Source organism: Nycticebus coucang, chromosome 16 (genome assembly GCF_027406575.1).
Source record: "Nycticebus coucang isolate mNycCou1 chromosome 16, mNycCou1.pri, whole genome shotgun sequence".
Lineage (NCBI taxonomy): Eukaryota > Metazoa > Chordata > Mammalia > Primates > Lorisidae > Nycticebus > Nycticebus coucang.
In genome coordinates this window covers 31,770,239-31,785,892 of record NC_069795.1, presented here as the reverse complement: position 1 = coordinate 31,785,892, position 15,654 = coordinate 31,770,239, and positions in this window count along the sequence as shown.

The following is a 15,654-nucleotide window of genomic DNA, read 5'->3' as shown; positions in this document are numbered from 1 at the left end:
TATAATTCTAGGTCAGGTGGGGTGGCTATTACCTGCAATCCTAGCACTCTGGGAGGCCTAGGCTGGTGGATCACTTCTGCTCAGAAGTTCAAGAGCAACCTGAGCAAGAGAAAGACACCATCTCTACTAAAAGTAGAAAAAAACTAGCCTGACATTGTGGCAGGCCCCCATCAGTCCTAGCTACTTGGGAGGCTAAGGCAAGAGGATCACCTGAGCCCAAGAGTTTCAGGTTCCTGTGAGCTATGATGCCACAGCACTCTACCCAGGGCTACAGAGTGAGATACTGTCTCAAAATAAATAAATAAATAAAAATAATAATAATTTTAGAGTGAGCCCTTCTGGAGATGTTTCTCTAATCAGGCCTTTCTGACGGGGCATTACAAGTTGTTTGAGCTGCGATACAAATAAAATAGCAAGCTCACCATGCAAAGTGCTAAAGAAAAAAAAAAAAGGAGTGGAAATAAATAAAGCTCATCATAACAAACAGTAAGATTAAAAGCTCAAGTAAAAGTGTCCTGTATCTTGGGGAGCAAAACAACAACAAAAGGCCTGAGGAGCTGAAGTCTGTCAACCAAGGGCAAGGATAGAAGACCACGCTGGACAGAAAGCAGATCAGAAAACTCACATTAGAGTTGTCTGAATTTTATTCTACCTTCTACCTGCCATGAGACCTTTAAATGTGCAAGTGGCATACTTTGATTTACTTATTTAAAGGAATGCTCTGACATCTATGTAAAGAATAGAAAAGCAAAGGGACCATACAGAAGAAAATGAAAGAGAACCAGAAAAAGATGGTATTGGCTTGGGTCAAGAAGACAGCTGTGGAGACAAAATGACAAACACATAAGAACGATGAAATATGAGTAGGAGTTTCTAATAAATTATAAGAGGTTAGAAAGAGGAAATAATCAAGGATGGATAATATGCTTGAGTGACAATACAAATTTCTGAGATAGAAAAGATTCAGATCATAACAATTTTCTTATTTTGAAATGTGTGTGGACAAATGATTAAAGTTTTCCACTTAGACACTTTACCATTTTAAGATTGCTAATTGCTATAGACTAAATGATTGTGTCTCACTGAAATTTATTTGTTGAAAGTTTCCCCCATGTGAGGGTGTCCCTTTAGGGGGTCAATGGGTTTAGATTAGGTCACGAGTGTATGGTCCTCATGATGGGATTAGTGTTCTTATGAGTACATAAAAGGACCAGAACTTTCTATATGGGATTACAGGACACAGCGTGAAGACCATCATACAGCCCTTACTGACAGTAATATATTCTGGGAAACGCATCGTAAGGAAATTTTATCATTGTAGGAATATCATAAGTACATGCTTATAAAAACATAGATGATAGAGCCCACTACACACCGAGACTAGATGGTATAGCTTGTTGTTCCTAAGCTACAAACCTGGACAGCATGTCACTGCACCAAATACTGTAGTTAATTATAAAACAAATGATATAGCAAAAGTACAGTAAAAATATTTATAACAAATAAAAATGATGCACTTCTATCAGGCATTTACCATAAATAGAACTTTGTCTTTAGTACAAAGACACATTTTCACTTTATTTTAAGGATCTTTTTATTTCTTCTATAATAAATTAACTTAGTTTACTGTAACATTTTTACTTAATTAACTTTTTAATTTTTTCAACTTTTGATGCTTTTGAAATAACTTAATTCCCCTTTTTTATTTCTGTTGAAGTTATTAGAGATCTTACTTTTCTGTTTCTGGTTAGTCTGGCCAAAGTTTTATCAATTTTGTTAATCTTTTCAAAGAACCAGCTTTCTGTTTAACTTGCCTTTCTTGTGTTCTTGATTTCATTTACTTCTTTTCTGTTATGGTTATTTCTTTTCTTCAGCTAGGTGTGGGTTAGCTTGTTCTTCTTTTCCAATTGCTTGAGATGGTCCACTAGGTTGTGAACTTTTCGTCTCTCTGTTTCTGGAGGAAGGCATTTAGTGCTGTAAATGTCCTTCTTAGAACCCTTAGCCTAAAACACAAGCGTATCACATGGCTGTATAAAAATATTTTCGTTCTTTATGTCCTTTTCTATGAGCTTTCTTTATTCTATTCTATTTTATTTTTTTACTTTTAAAACTTTCTTTTAAAGGACACACACACACATACATATAAGCTTCGGCCAACACAGGGTCAGGACCATTAATTTTACTGTTTTCCACCTCCATTTCTTGTCCCACAGGAAGGTCTTTAAGAGCAGGGAGCACACGGAGCTGCCATCACCTAGGAGAACAATGCCTTCTTCTGGGACAGCTCCTGAAGGACCTGCCTGAGCCTGTTTTACAGTTAACATTTTTTAACAAATTTAATAAGGAGTACATTTGAAAATAATAAAAATATAGTAAATACTATAATACTAAATACTAAAATAATAATAAAACTATAGTTAATAATCCAGTAAGATAGTCCCTTATGATCAATACCCAGTACATGATAGTATTAACGTAGTATTAACAGTGATGCTATGCTTTTATATAACTGTCAGCACTTCTAAATTAATAGAACCTTGTATTTTAACTATGTGTATGGCTACCTGGAAGAAAATTTACTTTTCCCAAAGTCACTAACGGATGTGATCATATGACTTAGAATGTAAAGATAAGTGAGCCAGTTCGACTTTGGGAACTATCTTTTTTTTTTTTTTTTTATTGTTGGGGACTCATTGAGGGTACAATAAGCCAGGTTACACTGATTGAAATTGTTAGGTAAAGTCCCTCTTGCAATCATGTCTTGCCCCCATAAAGTGTGACACACACCAAGGCCCCACACCCCTCCCTCCGTCCCTCTTTCTGCTTTCCCCCCCATAACCTTAATTGTCATTAATTGTCCTCATATCAAAATTGAGTACATAGGATTCATGCTTCTCCATTCTTGTGATGCTTTACTAAGAATAATGTCTTCCATTTCCATCCAGGTTAATACGAAGGATGTAAAGTCTCCATTTTTTTTAATGGCTGAATAGTATTCCATGGTATACATATACCACAGCTTGTTAATCCATTCCTGGGTTGGTGGGAATTTAGGCTGTTTCCATATTTTGGCGATTGTAAATTGAGCTGCAATAAACAGTCTAGTACAAGTGTCCTTATGAGAAAAGGATTTTTTTCCTTCTGGGTAGATGCCCAGTAATGGGATTGCAGGATCAAATGGGAGGTCTAGCTTGAGTGCTTTGAGGTTTCTCCATACTTCCTTCCAGAAAGGTTGTACTAGTTTGCAGTCCCACCAGCAGTGTAAAAGTGTTCCCTTCTCTCCACATCCACGCCAGCATCGGCAGTTTTGAGATTTTGTGATGTGGGCCATTCTCACTGGGGTTAGATGATATCTCAGGGTTGTTTTGATTTACATTTCTCTAATATATAGAGACGATGAATATTTTTTCATGTGTTTGTTAGCCATTCGTCTGTCGTCTTTAGAGAAAGTTTTATTCATGTCTCTTGCCCATTGATATATGGGATTGTTGGCTTTTTTCATGTGGATTAATTTGAGTTCTCTATAGATCCTAGTTATCAAGCTTTTGTCTGATTGAAAATATGCAAATATCCTTTCCCATTGTGTAGGTTGTCTCTTTGCTTTGGTTATTGTCTCCTTAGCTGTACAGAAGCTTTTCAGTTTAATGAAGTCCCATTTGTTTATTTTTGTTGTTGTTGCAATTGCCGTGGCAGTCTTCTTCATGAAGTCTTTCCCCAGGCCAATATCTTCCAGTGTTTTTCCTATGCTTTCTTTGAGGATTTTAATTGTTTCATGCCTTAAATTTAAGTCCTTTATCCATCTTGAATCAATTTTTGTGAGTGGGGAAAGGTGTGGGTCCAGTTTGAGTCTTTTACATGTAGACATCCAGTTCTCCCAACACCATTTGTTGAATAGGGAGTCTTTCCTCCAAGGTATGTTCTTGTTTGGTTTATCGAAGATTAGGTGGTTGTAAGATGTTAGTTTCATTTCTTGGTTTTCAATTCAATTCCAAGTGTCTATGTCTCTGTTTTTGTGCCAGTACCATGCTGTCTTGACCACTATGGCTTTGTAGTACAGACTAAAATCTGGTATGCTGATGCCCCCAGCTTTATTTTTATTACTAAGAACTGCCTTAGCTATACAGGTTTTTTTCCAGTTCCATACAAAACACAGAATTATTTTCTCCAAATCTTGAAAGTAGGATGTTGGTATTTTGATAGGAATGGCATTGAATAGGTAGATTGCTTTGGGAAGTATAGACATTTTAACAATGTTGATTCTTCCCATCCATGAGCATGGTATGTTCTTCCATTTGTTAATATCCTCTGCTATTTCCTTTCTGAGGATTTCATAGTTTTCTTTATAGAGGTCCTTCATCTCCTTTGTTAGGTATATTCCTAGGTATTTCATTTTCTTTGAGACTATGGTGAAGGGAATTGTGTCCTTAATTAGCTTCTCATCTTGACTTATTGGTGTATACTAAGGCTACTGACTTGTGGACATTGATTTTATATCCTGAAACATTACTGTATTTTTTGATGACTTCTAGGAGTCTTGTGGTTGAGTCTTTGGGGTTCTCTAAGTATAAGATCATGTCGTCAGCAAAGAGGGAGAGTTTGACCTCCTCTGCTCCCATTTGGATTCCCTTTATTTCCTTGTCTTGCCTAATTGTATTGGCTAGAACTTCCAGCACTATGTTGAATAGTAAAGGTGACAGAGGACAACCTTGTCTGATTCCAGTTCTAAGAGGAAAAGCTTTGAGTTTTACTCCATTCAGTAAAATGTTGGCTGTGGGTTTGTCATAGATAGCTTCAATCAGTTTTAGAAATGTGCCACCTATGCCTATACTCTTCAGTGTTCTAACTAGAAAAGGATGCTGGATTTTATCAAATGCTTTCCCTGCATCTATTGAGAGGATCATGTCATCTTTATTTTTGCCTCTATTAATATGGTGGATAATTTTTATGGACTTGCAAATGTTAAACCAGCCTTGCATCCCTGGGATGAAGCCTATTTGATCATGATGAATGACTTTTTTGATGATAAGCTGTAATCTATTGGCTAGGATTTTGTTGAGAATTTTTGCATCTATATTCATGAGTGAGAATGGTCTGAAATTCTCCTTTTTGTTTGGGTCTTTTCCTGGTTTTGGTATCAGGTTGATGTTTGCTTCATAGAATGTGTTGAGGAAGATTCCTTCTTCCTCCATTTTTTGGAATAATTTCTGCAGTACAGGAATTAGCTCTTCCTTGAAGGTTTGATAGAATTCTGGAGTGAAGCCATCTGGACCAGGGCATTTTTTGGTTGGAAGCTTTTTTATTGTTTCTTTGATCTCAGTGCTTGAAATTGGTCTGTTTAAGAGCTCTATTTCTTTCTGGCTGAGTCTAGGGAGAGGGTGTGATTCCAAATATTGATCCATTTCTTTCACATTGTCAAATTTCTGGGCATAGAGTTTTTGGTAGTATTCAGAGATGATCTCTTGTATCTCTGTGGGATCAGTTGTTATTTCCCCTTTATCATTTCTGATTGAGGTTACTAGAGATTTTACTTTTCTATTCCTTGTCTATTCCTGGCCAATGGTTTATCTATTTTATTTATTTTTTCAAAAAACCAACTCCTTGTTTCATTAATTTTCTGAATGATTTTGTTTTCAATGTCATTGATCTCTGATTTGATTTTGGATATTTCTTTTCTTCTACTGAGTTTAGGCTTAGATTGTTCTTCTTTTTCCAATTCCATAAGATCTCTTGTGAGATTGTTGATGTGCTCTCTTTCTGTTTTTCGAATGTAGGCATCTAAAGTGATGAATTTTCCTCTCAAAACTGCTTTTGCAGTATCCCACAGGTTTTGGTAGCTTGTTTCTTCATTGTTGTTATGCTCAAGGAAGTTAATGATTTCCTGTTTTATTTCTTCCTGCACCCCTCTGTTATTCAACAGAAGATTGTTTAATTTCCATGCCTTTGGGTGGGGTGGAGAGTTTTTGTTAGAGTTGAGTTCCACGTTTAGTGCCTTATGGTCTGAGAAGATATAAGGTAAAATTTCAGTTCTTTTGATTCTGTTGTATTTTTTTGTGTGTCCCAGGATATGATCAATTTTGGAGAATGTTCCATGGGGTGATGAGAAGAATGTATATTCTTTATCTTTGAGGTAGAGTATTCTATATGCGTCTATCAAGCACAGTTGTTCTAGGGTCTCATTTAAATCTCTTATATCTTTGTTTAATTTCTGTTTAGAGGATCTGTCCAGCTCTGTAAGAGGAGTGTTAAAGTCCCCTGTTATGATGGTATTATCCGATATCATATTGCTCAGACTGAGTAAGGTCTGTTTCAAGAATCTTGGAGCATTTAAATTGGGTGCATAAATACTTAGAATTGAAATGTCTTCTTGTTGTATTTTTCCCTTGACCAATATAAAGTGACCATCTTTGTCTTTTTTGACTTTTGTTGCTTTAAATCCACATGTATCTGAAAATAAGATTGCAACTCCTCTTTTCTTCTGAATTGCATTTGCCTGAAAAATTGTCTTCCAACCCTTGACTTGGAGCTTTAATTTGTCTTTTGAAGCCAGGTGTGTTTCTTGTAGACAGCAAATGGATGGCTTTTGTTTTTTAATCCAATCAGCCAATCTATGTCTCTTCAGTGGGGAATTCAAGCCATTAACATTTATTGAGATAATTGATAAGTGTGGTAGTATTCTATTTGTCTTATTTTGTGAGAGTCCATTGCTTAGTTTTATCTTTTGCATCAGTGTGGAGGTTAGGTTCTGTCCTTTAATTTCTGAGTTCTTACTTTGCTGCTGATCCATTGTGGTGGTCAGTGTGCAGAACAGGTTGAAGTATTTCCTGTAGAGCTGGTCTTGTTGTGGTGAATTTCCTCAATGTTTGTATATCCGTAAATGATTTGATTTCTCCGTCAATTTTGAAGCTTAGCTTAGCAGGGTACATAATTCTGTGCTGGAAATTGTTCTGTTTAAGTAGATTAAAGGTAGATGACCATTGTCTTCTTGCTTGGAAGGTTTCATTAGAGAAATCTGTGGTCACTCTGATGGATTTTCCCCTGTAGGTCAACTGGCGCTTACTCCTGGCAGCTTGCAGAATCTTTTCTTTTGTCTTGACTTTGGACAGGTTCATGACAATGTGTCTTGAAGAAGCTTGGTTAGAGTTGAGGCAACCTGGGGTCCGATATCCCTCTGAAAGCACTGTGTCAGAATCTTTGGTGATATTTGGGACATTTTCTTTTATAATATTCTCTAGTATGGCTTCCATTCCTCTGGGGCATTCTTCTTCCCCTTCTGGGATTCCTATAACTCGTATGTTGGAACGCTTCATAAAGTCCCATAATTCTGACAGTGAACGTTCTGCTTTCTCTCTCTTCTTTTCTGCCTTTTTTCCTATCTGAGTTATCTCAAGAACTTTGTCTTCTACCCCTGAAATTCTTTCTTCATGGTCTAACCTGTTGCTGATACTTTCCATTGCATCTTTAAGTTCCCTAATTGACTGTTTCAGTTCCTTCAGCTCTGCTACATCCTTTTTATATTCTTCATATCGTTCATCTCTTATTTGATTCTGTTTTTGGATTTCCTTTTGGTTATTTTCCACTTTATTAGCAGTTTCCTTCATTGTTTCCATCATTTCTCTCATTGTTTTCAACATGTGTATTCTAAATTCCCTTTCTGTCATTCCTAACATTTCTTTATAGGTGGAATCCTCTGCAGCAGCTACCTCATGGTCCCTTGGCGGGGTTGTTCTGGACTGGTTCTTCATGTTGCCTGGAGTTTTCTGCTGATTCTTCCTCATGTGTGATTTCTTTTATCTGTTTCCTTGCCCTAATTTTCCTTTCACTTCCTCTTGCTCTTTAAGTTCTCGTGCCTGTGGACTAAGGGTTACAGGACCGGAAGAGTGAGAAGGTTGAAGTGCAAAAAAAGATGAAAGAAAGGAGGACAGAGTAATAAGAAAAAAAAAAGAAAAATAGAGAAAGGAGAGGGGGTGGGTAAAAGAATATTGACAAAAAGAAGAGAGGCACAGAAAGAGGGAGACAGAGCAATATAGGTGTACAGTAGGGTACTTTGACACAACCTTAAAAATACCCCACCATCTGGGGGTGCCCAGTTGGGTGGTTCCCTTGAGGTCAGCAGGTCTTGCTAACCTGATCTGACACAATACCCCACCTCCACCAAGTAGACAGGAAAGACAAAAATGCTATAAATCAAACCAAAACAAGCAAATAGAAAACTTTACGGGATAAAATTCGTTAAAAAAAAAAAAAGAAAAAGGCAGCAATGGGAAATTATAATTAAACTAGAAAAATTGAGAAAGAAAAATGATCTGTATGGAAACGGTTGAAATTAAGAAACCCAACAACATCAACAACATCAAAATAAACAGAAAAACAACCAAACAAAAAAAAAAAACACAACCAAAAACAAAGCAGTATGTATATGTTATTGAATATTGTCTGGGCAACACGTGGTCTTCTGGGGTATGAGATGTTAATCACAGTTCTGATACGACTGGAGGCTGCTGATTTCTCAAACCCCAGCAGGTAGACACCCTAAATCTCTCTTCAGCCCACTTAAAAGGCACTTTGAACTTATAAACTTGCTGAGCAGAAGATTTCCCAGGAAAGTGCTTGTCACTGGAATCACTGCTAAAGTGGCTATCCACTTACCCAGTGTGCCAGAACCGGTCTCACTCTGCCCCTGAGGGTTAGGGCTGCAAGGCGGCTCAGACCCCACCCTTAGGCTACTTGGTCACTGGGTTACCAGCTCCCACCCGATTCTAGCTCTGTGACCCTGAGGGTGGAGCTTGCCAGGGCAGATCACTCACAATGGCTCCCTGTGACCCACAGCCAAACACTATTAGCTCTGTCTGGCTCAGCGGCTCAGAGTGGGGCCCCAGACAACGGCCAAAGTTCTCCGCACTCCTGCTCAGGTTCTCCCCAAGGCAGTTCAACTGAGTGCCAAGTCCAAAGACACCAAAACAGTTCACAGGTAAGGCCTTTCTGGTTTGCAGTCTCGCTGCTACTGAACTTATAGTTGCGGGCGGGTTTAGACAGATTGAACACACGCAACCACTTGCTGTTTTTCCACTGTTTTAGTCCTCCTCTTGGGGTCCAGAAGTCTCTCGCTGACTCCCTGTATCCTCATGGGGTCATGATAGCAGATCCCACCAGCCAGAGATGCCCGGAGTCCTATCTCCCCGGACTCACGGTGCCCAGATGCAAGGAAACTGTTACTCGGCCGCCATCATGCTCCGCCTGTTCTGCAGCAGTGATTTGACTTTGGGATCTATCTTAAGTAGAATGAATGTACTCTGCTTGTTACCTTATTCCTTTTCCAACTTGGGCCGTGTCAGATTAAAAATGTCAAATTCACTGACAGAGCCTCCATCAAGAAGAGGGGTTGATATCCCCTCCCTTTGTACCTGCTACATTTCTAGGAAACTCCTCAGTATTGCTGATTATTCTGGCTCCTTGTCCACACTTTAAGAAGAAGTAATTGTTAAAATTTTCATTATCCATGACCGTTGAAAGGGAACTTCTTGCAGAAAAAATGGTAGAGACACGTTAAAGGGCACCTCCAGCAACATGACCATGCTCCTGCTACTCAAGAATGAAACAAGACAATAAAGCAAGGAGGATATTAAATTGTAAATCATCATGGAAAAAATAGAAATGAATGAATCCATGCAAACTGACAATCAATCAATAAGTAAATAAACAAAAGAAAGAAGGCTGGAAAAGAAACAGTTCTTCTTTAAAGTAGAATGCCAAGTGATAAAGGTTGAAGAAGTCCTGGAGATAAAAAAAAATGCCAATTTTCAGTCATCGTAAAAAAACTTTTAGTCAAATATGAAGGTGAATTTTGATTAAAGAATAATTTTGCATAGTATGATAGGGTGTCTCCACAGATTGCTTGCAACATGCAAAAAGAAATATGGTAACTCTACAGTGGAGAAACTAGAAGTTCTTAATGTGTTCTTGCTCTAAAGTGACATCAACACAGACAAACCTCATCCAATTCTGTGACACCTTGAGGAACACAGAGTTTACCTCACATGGAAGTCAGACCTGGGATGATGATCTGAATCTGAATGTGAGTGAAGTTCTGACCCATCCTGTCGCTAAAAGGAAAAGGCTCCTATTCTTCAAATCTTCACTGTCATGAAAGACAAAGGCTGAGAAAATGTTTCCAATTAAAGAAAACTAAAGAAGCATGATAAAGAAAAGCAGTAGTTGATTTTGGACTGGATCCTTTGACTGGAGAAAGAAAAATGCTATGAAGAGCATTGCTGACAAGGTTGGGATATATACAGTAGATTACAGAAAGATTGTATGAATATTAAATCCCTAAGTTTGTCAGAATAAAAGAGTAAGAACAAAGTGTGTAGATATGTAGACATGTACAACAGTAAAGCAAAAGAGCCAAATGTTAACAATTGATAAATCTGGGAAAAGGGAATACAAAAATTCTTTGAACTGTCCTGCAACTTCCCTGTGAGGTTGAATATATTTCCAAGTAAACAGGAGCAACTGCAGTATGACTTTTTAGAAAGAGGGATTTTGATATATACCTGAGATATTTTAGAGTAAATACCCAAACACTGTGAAGTTATTGTATAAATACATTTCAAAAGTGCACATCGTGCCCTGCCCCAGTGGTAATGTTTTCTCCATAATGTATTTTCTTCGCATGCTCAAAATATCGGAGATTTAAATAAAAGAACAAGAAACTATATGTATTCATTTGGCTAAAATGCAGAACAGAAAATAGAAACAATGTTAATTATAGAAGAAAGCTATTTTTGAGGAGGTTACTAAAAATATATTACAAGTTAGGAAAGCATATATCAGAGTGACTGTGACATTTTCCAATGTCTCTCCAGCACACATGCCAGCTTCATGACTTCACTCTTCAGAAGCTGTCACTCACAGTCACTCTTGCCTTGACCCAAATATATCAAATTTACCAATAATAGCAGATTTTATACTAATTTCACAAAGCAGGAAATACGTTTTAAACTTCAAGGGCTATACATTTCTCCAGCTACGCCTATGTTAATGATAATGTGAAAGCATTGTAGCATTCTTATTGGAAACCAAATTCAATTTAGGAGTAGTTGAAAATCAACATCCCTTAAGAAGCAGAAATTATAAAATAGTAAACAGTCACTGACACATCATTATCATCCTATTGGTGTGGTTACCAATGTAAATGTATTTTGCAAAATTTTCTGTCTTCTTTGTATCTTCTTTCCTATACCCTGAAAATGAGTTCTGGCACATAATTTTCTTTCAAATGTGAATAAATATATATTTAGTTCCTTATATTTTTTAAACATACTTTATTGAAATTATTATTAATTATAAATTATAAACGAATGAGACACATTGATCTTCATCTGCTTATGATGTTATTTTTTGAGATCCTGTGCAATTTGTGAGTTACACAGTCAGCCTTTGGTAAACTATAGAAAACCAGTTTTTCTTTAATTAAGGTTTTGAGATGAATTTTGTGCTATTTGTCTGTAGCTTTGATGCTTTTATCTGAAATGGGAGGTCAGGGCAACAATTAGAGAGATCTTGCATATTATAAATGATGATATTTTTCTACCAGGTCATTTCATGCTATGTGTTCATGGAATCTTTAGGAACTTTAAAATTCAAAGAAGGAGAAAATGCCTACTTTAATTTTACACACCATCTCATTCTGTTAATTTAAAATATACGGTGTTGTCTAAGTTATAAAAGGTTAATCTTAAGGGTCTGGCTCACAAATCTGTGCAAACACAGGTGACTAATTTGGACAGTGGAGGAGAAAAACTGCATGTAAACAAATATATATCATTAAAGGAAGTTACATAAAATTTCTTGGAATATTATAGATACAAATATTTGACAAAATAAATTTACGTATACTATAAAATCCTAACCCAAAGCAGAGCATGCCAGACTGGTACTTATGACTCTGTGACATCCACTGAGGTTTCTGTGGGAGGTATGGGAACTAACATTTATTTATTGTTAGCGTAGTGTAAAAAAATAATATCCTTTCCTCATCCACCATAAGGTTCATGGCTTACGTCTCTATAACAAAAGAAAGATTTAACAAGAGAAAAACATAACAAATTTATTGAACCCAAATTTTCCACGACATGGAAGTTTTCAGAAATGAAAACCAAAAGACCCAGGGAAATTAGTGTTTATAGCTAAGTTTGATGAAAAATTGTAGTCATACAGAAGTATGATTGGACAAAAGAAATATATGTTCTAATAATGTACTGGGAAGGGACCTAGAAAAGCCAGATTCTTCTTGGCCCCCAGGTACAGGGCAGGACACCTGTCATATGAAGATTTTTATGCCCTCCTTTCAGCAGAGGTAGGTCAAGACCTTTCTTTATTGTCTTAGTTCTCACAGGGAAAGGTGAGACAAGATCAGAGAGTGACCTTTCTGCTTCTTTAAAATTCTAAGGTGCCACACTTTGGGGTGGTATGTCTGAGCCCCAGGAAAAGCACTTACTGTGTTCTGCAATAGTGACGACAATTTAGGTAGATGGGTTTCCTTGTTTGTTGCGACCAAACTATGAGCTATTTCTTCCTGTTTTATGAGAAATTTTATTTCAATGCTTGAATTAGTGTGAGTTCATACACTTCAGAATTGGCAAAAAAAGAATGTATGCTTTGTTCAATTGTTTTTAGAGTTCTCTGTGAACAAGATTTATCACTTCTGATAAACTGGCTTGTTTCCTGTGGTAGATGAGAGTCACAAACTTGCTGTAGTTTCACTTTGGGCCATGGGGTGTTGGGAAAACTGGAGCTCAGTTCTATGCAGGATTTTGCCTCTGTAACTGACTCCATAGAATTATGTGTCCCATGACCAGTGTTTGCAAAGTGAGAGTTTGAACTCTTTTCCTTCCTTCTTCAAGTTTCATGAACACTGAGCTGATAAATGTTTCATCCTAGAACAGGGATTAGCAGAGGCTTCCTTCTCTGGCTAAGCTGGTGGCTTGTGTGGGGATCCCCTTTCTGAAACACATTGTACTATAAGGAGTTCAGAAGTTCCAGCAGCCTGAGTCAGATGTGGAAACGTGGTAACATTTGTTCACAAACTGCTCCAGGATGAGATATCTGGAAGGAATTAACTTGTCAGCAGCTGAATTAATTACCTGATTTCCCATCTGATGAATCAACAACCTGATTAGCTAATGAGAGATAATTCAGGTACCAATACAGAAGCAGAGATCAGGTGTAAGGAAAAATGAAGAGGTGGAGAGTGGAGGGTAGCAAATCCAACATGAGAACAACTTGAGCTAAACAGCAGTCACGACGGCAATAAGAAGGGATGAAGTGGGAGAGGCCAAAACCTGATTTGTTGTAGACTATTTTTTTCTTTTTGCAGTGTTAACTGTTATTGCTACTTGTTGTAGGTTTAATCGTGCACTTAAAAAGTGTGTGTTTAGGTTCTGACCTCCAGTATCTATGAATGTGACCTTATTTGGAAATAGAGTCTTTGCACATGTAATCCAGGTAAGATTATACTAGGTGAGCGTGGAGAGCCCAGAAGTAAACTTTAACATGTATTGTAATTCCCTCTCATCCAAGGGGTATATGCGTCAAAACTCCCAGTTGACAGTACCAATGTAGTACCAACATAGTGTAGTCTATATGCTGTTTTTCCAATACGTGTATACCTATAATAGAGCTTAACCTATAAATATGGCACAGTAAAATATCAGACCAACAACAATAGTGCACACTAAGATAGAACAGTAACAATAATGTAGTACAATTTATGTGACTGTGTTCTCTTTCTTTCTCAAAACACATCACTGTGCTGTATTTACCTGTCAGATTGCAATTATCCACAGGTAACTTCCACACAATACAAAACAGTGTGTAAGGGGGCACTACGGTACAGTCAAGAAAGTTTTTTGACAGGGACACCAAAACCACATAGCAGGGGAGGGGATAGTCTCCTCAATAACTGGTGATGTGAAAACTGGATTTCGTACAAAAGAATTATATTGGATCCCACCACACCCAGAAAGCTGACTCAAAATGGGTTAAAAAATAGAAACTTTAGACATGAAAGGGTATAAGTCCTGGAAAAGAACATAGGGAAAAACCTCCTTGACACTGGACTTGGTAATGACTTTTTTGTTGTTGTTGTTGTTTGTATTACATCCAAATTAAGTCTACAAAGGCAAAAATATGTAAATAAAAAGGTTCTTAGCATAAAGGAAACAATCAACAGATTGAAAAGGCAATCTACAGAGTGAAAAAATTATTTGTGAACTGCTTATCTCATGGAGAGTTAATATCCACACTTTATAAGAAACCTGTAAAACTCAATAGCAGGAGAAACAAATAAAGTTAGTAAAAATGGGCAAGGAAAGGACTTGGACAGACATTTCTCCAAAAAAGTCATGCCAGCAGGCATGTGAAAGCTCCTCAATGTCACTCATCAGGGAAATGTTAACTCTTCACACCTGTTAGAATTATTACTATCAAAAAGATAAGAGATAAGGAGTATTAGAGAGGTTGTGAAGAAAACAGAATACCTACCCAAACACTGTTGGTAGGAATGTAGATTGGTGCAGCTATTATGACAATCAATATGGAAGGTCCTAAAGAAATTAGTAGTAGACATATTGTATGACTAGGTGGCACCTGTGGCTCAAAGGATTAGGGTGCCAGCCCCATATACCAGAGGTGGCGGGTTCAAACCCAGCCCTGACCAAAAACTTAAAAAAAAAAAAAATACCATATGACCCAGAAATCTTTCTTTTTAGTATATATATAATCAAAGCAGTGGAAATCAGTATATAGGAAAGTATCTGCACTCCCATGTTTATAACCTCCTTGTTCACAATAGCCAAAATAGGGAAACACCCTAAGTGTCCACTGGTAGACAAACAGATAAAGAAAATCTGATCCATGGGCGCAGCTGCACGCACACTGGAATGTATGATTCAGTCACAAAAAGGGGAGAGAGCCTATTATTTGCCACAAAATGGACGGACCTGACATATATTATGCTCTCACTTGTATGTAGAATCTTAAAATAACAGAAGTTAAATACACAGAGATGGAAAATAAAACTGTGTTAACAGGGCCAGGGACTTGGGGAGAGGACATGGGCAGATGTAATTGAGAGAAATCTGATTGGCAGGCAGGTACGATAATAAGCAAATCTAAAGATCTGATGTACAACCTAAGGACTATAGCTAATAAATTGTATTATAGTGAAAACTTTTATGAAATAAGTTGAGTTTAGCTGTTTTTGTCACAAAAATAACCACCTGTGATAACGGATGTGTTAATTTGATTTACTATAATAACCATGTTCCCACAGTCTATATATATCCCACAGCATATTGTTGTCAACCTCAAACATACATAGTAAAATTTATTTTTTTAAAAAAAAAGAAGTAGAGAATTTATAGTCATTGAAGTTTTTAGCTTATGAGATAACCAGAGTTAAAAATTCAGATGTTATTTGTAAGCGTCTGTAAATATCCCATACACCATAAATTTCTGCTCGTTCTGAAAAAGTACGGTTCTCCCACTAGTGGAGCTGGAAAGCAGAGCAAAAGTTGGACACACATGCCGAGGAGAATGCCCTGGGAAGGAGACGGATATTTGAAAGGTGTGTCTATAAACCAAGGGATGCCAGTG